We start from the raw sequence: 7,293 nt of genomic DNA, 5'->3' as shown, positions 1-7,293 counted from the left end.
AGCTGCTGAGTCTTACTTGTCCTTGCCGAGTGCCTGGCTCTGGACTGAGTACTTCATATGCCATCTTAAAGTGATGAAATGTACCTAGCACTGGAGCTAAACCCTTAGGTTTGAATCCACAGTTCCTGAATCTGACACTTGTAAACTATATGAGCTTGGGGATGGTACTTTGTTTCCTTGAGCACTGATTTCTGTATCAATACACTAATAGTTCCTACTTCACCAAGCTTTTGTGAGAATGAAAGAGAAAATACTCACAGGGCAAACACTAGAAGGCCTGGTACATGTCTGTGCTCAGTATGTTTTTGCAACTTGTACAAATTTCCCACAGCTCATGAGGTCAACACTATTATCATCTCCTTGTCACTGTGAGCAAGCTGAGGCTCAAGGAGTCAACCAGAAGTCAAACAGAGTCACATGTCTAATAAGCAGACATCTAAACCCAGGTTCTTCTGGTTCAGGGCCCATGTGTATAACCATCATACTCCTTCATCACCATGATGAGAGTGTGGTGAACATCCAACAAATGATCTCACAATCTTGTCCTCAGGGACATGTCTCAGCAGATAGAGGTGTCTCTCAGAAACCACACAGGCCCTCTGAGGCCTCCCTGAACAACATATATCCCTGCCTTTGCATATGTGGTTCCCTCTGCCTGGAATGCCCAATGCCTTCCTCATCCCTAAGCCTAAACCCATTCTGCAAAGTAGAATTTAGGTGTTACCCCCAGGCTTCCCCTGCCCACTGTAAGTATTGTCATGGTTAAGAGTGAGGCTCTGGTGATTGACATAATGAATTTTAGTTCCTAGTACTTAAAAGCTATTTGACTTTGGGCAGGTAACTTAACTTCTCTGAGCCTCAAATTCCTCTCCTATAAAGTAAGAATAATAATAGAATCTAATTCTAAGGAATTAAGAGTTAAACAAGGTGGTACATAATAACTGCCACTCTGTGCATATCAATTAAGGTCAACTCTTATGATTGTTTTGTTTTCAGTATTTTCCCCATTTATTCCCTCAGCAACCTGAAAAAGCTCAACCTAACCTGCATCTTTGCTTTTGTAATTATGCCAAATTCCCTACACAAAAACGCCAAAATAAGGGCAGGCAGGGACAGGGGCTATTTTAGTTAGAACTGCCAGGAAAAGTCTCTTCAAAGAAGTAGCATTTGAGCACAACCTGGAAGGATGTGAAAGGGCGGCCAAGGAGAGATCTGGTGATGGTGTTCCAGTCAGAGGGAACTCCATGGGCAAAGGCTGGGAAGTGGAAAGAGCTGGTCATTCATATTCAGGTTGGCATGGATGGATGGCTGTGAGCAAAGGATGAATAGGAGACAGGTCAGAAAGGATCCCCCAGGATAGGGCCTTTCAAGGCATGGCAGGGAGGTTGGATTTATTCTAAGTGTAAGATCTGCTGAAAGGGAGCATCCATTGTACACTCCTTTGCTGAGCTTCTTTTACAGACTAGCATTGCTCTAAGGCCTGGGAATAGAGCATGAAAAGAAGCTGACATTTCAGGGTTGGAGACAAATAATCCACAAGGAATTTTAAAAATGATCAAAAGAGTAAGATCATGTGGAATCTAATGAACAAAATAAACTGATGAACAAAATAGATCCAGAGATATAGAAGCATAGAACAGACTTTAGTAAATACTTTTGGTTCAAATAAGGTCAAGAGCTTTTGAAAAATTGGGTATCTTTCCTGAGTTTTAAGCATTTAAGAGAATGTAACATTTAAGACTTGATTTTAATCAAATGTTTAGGGATATAGTAATGTTTCAAACAATTAGTAAGAATTTGAAAAAAATTAAATTCATGAGTTTCAGATTTCTATTGTGTTTTTATTTAGAGAAATGTTTAAAGAAGTGATGATTTCATAAATAAATCAATAAATTCTGGGGGTAAGTCTGAGTAGGTCAGTGGGATGCTAGCTCTTTCAGAAATACAGCCTGCCTGCTTCATAATCTCCTGAAGGAGGGCTTTCTCAAAGAACCCTCCAGTAGAGCATTAGATCATCCCTCCTGCTAAGGGGCTCAAAAACTTGAAGGTGCTGACACATTCTTGCCCTGGTCTGGCCTGGATTGCTCTACTGGCCTAGCTAACTCTTCTCTTGCTCACAGGGAGTAGACCCAAGGTACTGTTGAGACCACAAAGTACTGAACATATACCAACCTATAGCTTGGTCTCTATCCCTGCCTGTCTCCTTCTTCAAGACAGGCCTTCCTTCCATCAGCCAATAGCCAGAATCCACTGGCACTGAATGTCTCTTCCTCTCTGGAGACAGCCTTAAGGGTTGCCTATCTCCTGTGTCTACCCTCCAAGCCCTTCCCTATCACTTCAGAACCATGTGAAATGACAACCTTAAGATTCTCCTAAATCTGATCCCCATGCCATGCCCTGGCCCAGATTAAAGCCTCCTGAACCTCTCCAGTGTAGACTTGCTTGTCCAGATGGCCATCTTTCTCTCTCTCTCTCTCTCTCTCTCTCTCTCTCTCTCTCTCACACACACACACACACACACACACACACACACATGCTTCTGGAACATCCCAGAATCACCAAGTCCAAAATAAACTTCTGATTTTTCCCCGCAACCCCCACAACCAGCTCTCTCTACACAAGATCTCCATCTTCATTCTTCCAGAAAAAAACAAAGTAGAAAAAAGTTCAGGATGGTCCTTGACTCCTTACTTTCATTCACAGCATCTGATGCAGCAGGAAACTCTGAGGGCTCTATCCTTAGGATCTATCTGGAAGGAATTGGATTACTTTGCCCTCCTCTACTGCCATCACTCTGGACTGATCCCATTATAACTCCTGGAGTCTACTTCAGCAGCCTCTTCATTGGTCTCCCTGCCTCTACCTTCATCTCTGCTCCCTCCAGCCCCCAATCTCTCCTGAGCACCTCTGGGAAATGTGTAAAATCTTAACCCAGATTGTGTACCTCTTTTGTTCCCAACACCCCATGTCTTGGGAGGGCCCTAGAAATGAAGGTTCAGCTGTTCAGGTTGCAATTCCAGGTGTGACTCCTCCCATGATACTCTATTCCATGCAGCCACCACAGGAATCCTCGGTTTCTCTCAGGTTTCCCAAATGCTCCTGATTCAGTAGCACATCTAAGCCTTTGCACAAGTTACTCCTGCCGGCAACTCTCCCACATCTCACTGTCAGATATGGGAACTCCACTCACAAGTCCCCCAATGTCCTGGCCACAGTGTCTTGGGCCTCAGTGATCTGAGCAGGCACCCTCATCTGGGGCTTTGTGATTCCAGTAGGGTGAAGATCTGGGAATGGCAGCACCCATCTGTGCCAGGTCCAACAGAGCAAATGTTACCAGAAGAGCCTGCAGGCAGAGTGAGACCTAGACTGGGAGCAGCTGGTGACAGGGGTGGGAATTCTGGGTTCCCAACCCAGCCCCAGCAGTGGATTACAGGGGGAAGTACACTGCCCGTACTCAGACCTGCCTCTAGGCTTTCTCTCCCTTTACCTCGGGTATAACACTGTGTTCTGTGGCCTCTCATCCAGTGGTGGACCAAACTCAGAACTGATAACTGCCTCAAAAGGAAAGTCAAAGTCCCATCCTGAAATGGCTCAGAATGCACTGAAACATCACTCTCTAGGTTCTCCATTGGCTCATGTGGAGAGTTTTCTGGGTAATGTAGTTCAACAGCTCAGAGAAAGGCCAAGGATCTGGGAGCTAATAAATCTTTGCTGTTATAAACTATGCTGCTGTGGAAAACCATGTGGGTGAATGCTTGCAAACTCATTGGTAATATTTTTACATTAAACGCCTAAAAATTAAAATGAGAAGTGAAAATTTACATTCTTTGTAAGACTTTTTATATGAATTGCTAAACCACCTTTCAGAAAATTTCTTATTGCCAATTCATATTCTGAACAAAAATAATTAAGCATGCCATTTTCCTCACACACTTGGCAATCCAATTATAGGAAGAATATTATTCATTTTTGCAAATATGATGTGTGAAAATGTAATTGTATTTTAAAATATGTATATATTTGATTACTAGTGAGATAGAATATTTTTATATTTTATTGATATTTATCACTTGTAATTTTTCTTTTGTGAATTTATTGATCACATTCTTTGCTGTTTCTCATTTTGTGTTTGTCTTTTCATTATTTATAATAACTTTTATTTATAAAAACATATTGAAATTTTGTCGAGGCAGTAAATATTATAGTTGCTTCTGCAACATTAATTTTACCCTTTCTCAATTGTATAGCATTCATGTGATTTGGAATGGATTAACTCCACTCCCAGCTTCAAGAGTAAACTCTGACTGGTCTACACTATAAAGGATAATTTCCCTTCTTTCCATGGTAATTAGTTCAGGAACTTACACCCAATTCAGGCCTAAGCCAATCAGTGATTAGTTCAGAGGTGACCAGTAGCACTGCCAAGGAGGAACGCTAAACTAAGACACTTGGGGGTAATTACACCTTACTTTCCATGGGGGTAGGCATTAACCCAAGTTTAAGTGAATTAATTGATGGAAATACTCTCTGAACACAGTAATTTGGTTTGAGGATTATCTAATCAGAAATAAACTTCCAACATTTTTTGATGGTTTTGGGAAGTAGAACGTTTTCTCACCTTGGAAGAAACAAAGAATAATACAGCCCCAGTTGTCAGTCACAAACATCTTATGAATATGAATGAAGCCAAACAGAGGATGAAGCCAACACTAGAAAGTATGGAATTAAGAGCAACAGAAATGATAGACCCAGAGCTATGATATAGCCATGCCAGAAATCTATGCAAAAACTGAGAAAATAGAATTTTCTAAAAATATTTTAAGGAAGATTAAGTTGTATTTTCTGTCACTTGCAACCAAAACCACCCTGGATATTTTTTTAAATATATTTTTATTGATTTTTTACAGAGAGGAAGGGAGAGGTATAGAGAGCTAGAAACGTCGATGAGAGAGAAACATCGACCAGCTGCCTCCTGCATACCCCCTACCGGGGATGTGCCCGCAACCAAGGTACATGTCCTTGACCGGAATCGAACCTGGGACCTTCCAGTCCGCAGGCCGACGCTCTATCCACTGAGCCAAACCGGTTTGGGCTCACCCTGGATATTGTATGTCATATAATTTTAATGATTTTTCTAGCTTTTCATTTTTCACATCTTTGTTCACGGTACTTTTTATAACACTACTTGTCAAAATATTTGCCATTTATTTCAAATCATTCATATTATTCAAATCTTTTATTCTTGTGTGTTTTTAAACTAAGACACTTGCCTCAGTTGGCATACAAAGTCAGTGATGAATCTCAATATAGGCAAAATTTTACAGAAGTATCATTTTTATGCTACTCCTTTATATATATCCAAACATGTGTAATATTTTATTTCTCAGTATTCATTTGTTTCTCTTTAGCCAAAAGAGGTCACATAATCTCCATAATCCTTATTTTTCTAATTCTGTGACTCTTACATATTTGAACCTATTAGAGAATTCTGACTGTGGACTTATTTTGAGACATCCTTGGTATGTTAAATAGGAACAGCATACCAGTACTGTTTCAAATACTATTTAGTTTGCCAAATTCTAATCCTGTATAAAAATTTTGGTGTTATTTTAATAACTTCTTTTTCTACAATTGAACAGCATATCTTAAACCAAAATGAAAAGATGAGCTGTTGAATTTTAGTTTTTTTAAAATAACTTTCTGTACATGGGTAAGCTTTCAAAAAATAAACAGAGGTGTATAGAAGTAAAATAATCTGTAAACAAAATTATGTGAAAGATAAGTGTTCATTTCATCTCCAAATGAAGAAAATTAGAATTTCCTTGAACTTTAAAAAATACCTTTAAAAATATGTATTTTTATTTATTTCAGAGAGGAAGGGAGACGGAGAGATAGAAACATCAATGATGAAAGAGAATCATTGATCAGCTGCCTCCTGCACTCCTCACACTGGGGCTTGAGCCTGCAAGCCCCGTCATGTGCCCTGACAGGGAATCAAACTGTAACCTACTGGTTCATAGATCAATGCTCAAACACTGAGCCACACTGACTGGGCTCCTTAAAACTTTTATTTGTGTGAATAAATTTTTCAGAAAATTCGTATCAGTGGAAATAGCAAATCATGCATAAGGATAAATTTAAACAAAGATAAAAATAGAACAAGATTTTAATTCATATATTTGATTTTTCTAGAGTTTAAACTATGTGATTCTCAAGCGTTAAAAAAAATGAATTGAGAACTTCTGGTTGTAGCTATAATATGGAAAGAGCTTGAAAGTGAAAACTCTCACCCTTAAAACAAGAAAAAAGGTTGAACAAACTGAAAATAAATGACTTTTCTTGGACCCAACAGAGAATAAAGTCACAGGGCAAAACCCACTCCCAAATCTGTATGACAGGCAAAATACAGAGAATCATAGCTGAGATCAGTTTACTTGGACTAGAATACCAGAGTCAGGAATGGATAAGTAAATTTAAACGGAAACTTTGATGAATTCTTAGAGGCTAAGTGTGGATAGGGTGACAATGAGAAAATCCTCCAGAAGGTACTCTTTAGGAAGGCCCCTTGCTTTCATAGGTTCCAGAAAACTCATCAGGTTCTCATGCTGAAGAGCCAAGAAAAATTCCTTCATGGCTGTGGTAGGAGGAGGAGAAAATTATGCATTTTTAAATAGTGCATTCTCCATAACAAATGTCTACTCTCAGAGGGAAGAGAAAAATATTTTACCAGAGTCTTCTCAGACCCTGGGAAAGAGCAAATATTCAATCCCATCCCGTTTTAGCTTTCCTGTCTCACCCAAAGGCGATGGGGAGCTGAGAAACATTTGGGAAGACCACAGTCCAGGGACAATCTAAAGGACTAAAATTTAATGAGATTATAAAAAACTGTTCCTCCCCATACCTTACTACTTTAGGCCAGGTATTCTACTTGGCACTTGGGAGGCAACAGAGAAAAACTGTTTTTGTGGAACTGCATTGGAGAGAGTTAATACCTTACACATATCACACAACAGTCTTTTATTTAATACTCTTATTTATATTATTTAAAAATATTTTATGTAAAGAAAAGAGTCCTAGAGAAGTCAAGTTTTTTTTTTGTGTGTGAATTTTACATCGCTAACAAAAAGCTGGGCCAAGTTTATAACCCAATTTTCCTTTGACTTTGAGGATAACTTCAGGAAATGACCTTGTTCTTATTACAGGAATGATGATGCCATATTTGAGTAAAGAATGTTTCTGAAAGGAAACGGGAAAATGACCAAGCACAGCTATTGAGCCCCATTCTGCCTATTC

This window comes from Cnephaeus nilssonii, assembly GCF_951640355.1.
Source record: "Cnephaeus nilssonii genome assembly, chromosome: X".
Lineage (NCBI taxonomy): Eukaryota > Metazoa > Chordata > Mammalia > Chiroptera > Vespertilionidae > Cnephaeus > Cnephaeus nilssonii.
This window is presented reverse-complemented; position numbering follows the sequence as displayed.